We start from the raw sequence: 717 nt of genomic DNA, 5'->3' as shown, positions 1-717 counted from the left end.
TGGCTTCAGTAGTTTAGTCTAAAATTAAATGATATACGTTTGGGCTCAAGGTTTGAATATAGATGCGGACTGTTTTGTATTAGTTCCTTGCAATCTGACTTTAGGATTGTTAATAATACGGATTGTAGCTAATTGCCTGTAGATTAGAATTGTTGCATTCTCAGCCTTTGTTTCAAGTTGAAGACTTAAACGTTGGGCCCTGTATTCTTTTGAACTTGGGCCTGCCAATAATTAAGGCTGTTGTAAGTTTAAAAACCAGTAGGCTGAGATTCAAATAGCATCAGTATAAGATCTGCGCTCATTCAGGAGCCCAAACGTAACAGCCTCTGTCTGGACAGTCCTGGGCCTGAATCTGTTTAAAGCCCAACGTTGGTCAGCTTTTCCCCTTTTGCAAGGTTAAGCCATTCTCCGTCTTTGGGATGTTGTGAAGCCCAGTCGGCTGGGGCTCTTGTGTTGACTATCAAAGCACTTTAATTTAATATTGAGATATAATTCTTTCAATAATGGTTTAGCAACAAAATAATTAATTAATTAGGGCCTTTCCTTTAAAATACATGATAGAAAATTATAGATTACTCTAGGTTTGCCTTTTAAATAATAAAGTGAGATGAGCCTCGCCAATAAAAATGCAAAATCACGGGGCCCTCAATAGATGCTATATAAAATGCTTAGAACTCGGGCGGACCATTTAGCAAATTTCATGGTCTTCCCCAAATA

This window comes from Nicotiana attenuata, unplaced genomic scaffold (genome assembly GCF_001879085.1).
Source record: "Nicotiana attenuata strain UT unplaced genomic scaffold, NIATTr2, whole genome shotgun sequence".
In the NCBI taxonomy this organism is placed as follows: Eukaryota; Viridiplantae; Streptophyta; class Magnoliopsida; order Solanales; family Solanaceae; genus Nicotiana; species Nicotiana attenuata.
The sequence above is the reverse complement of the archived record's forward strand: the minus strand, read 5'-3'. Positions refer to the sequence as shown.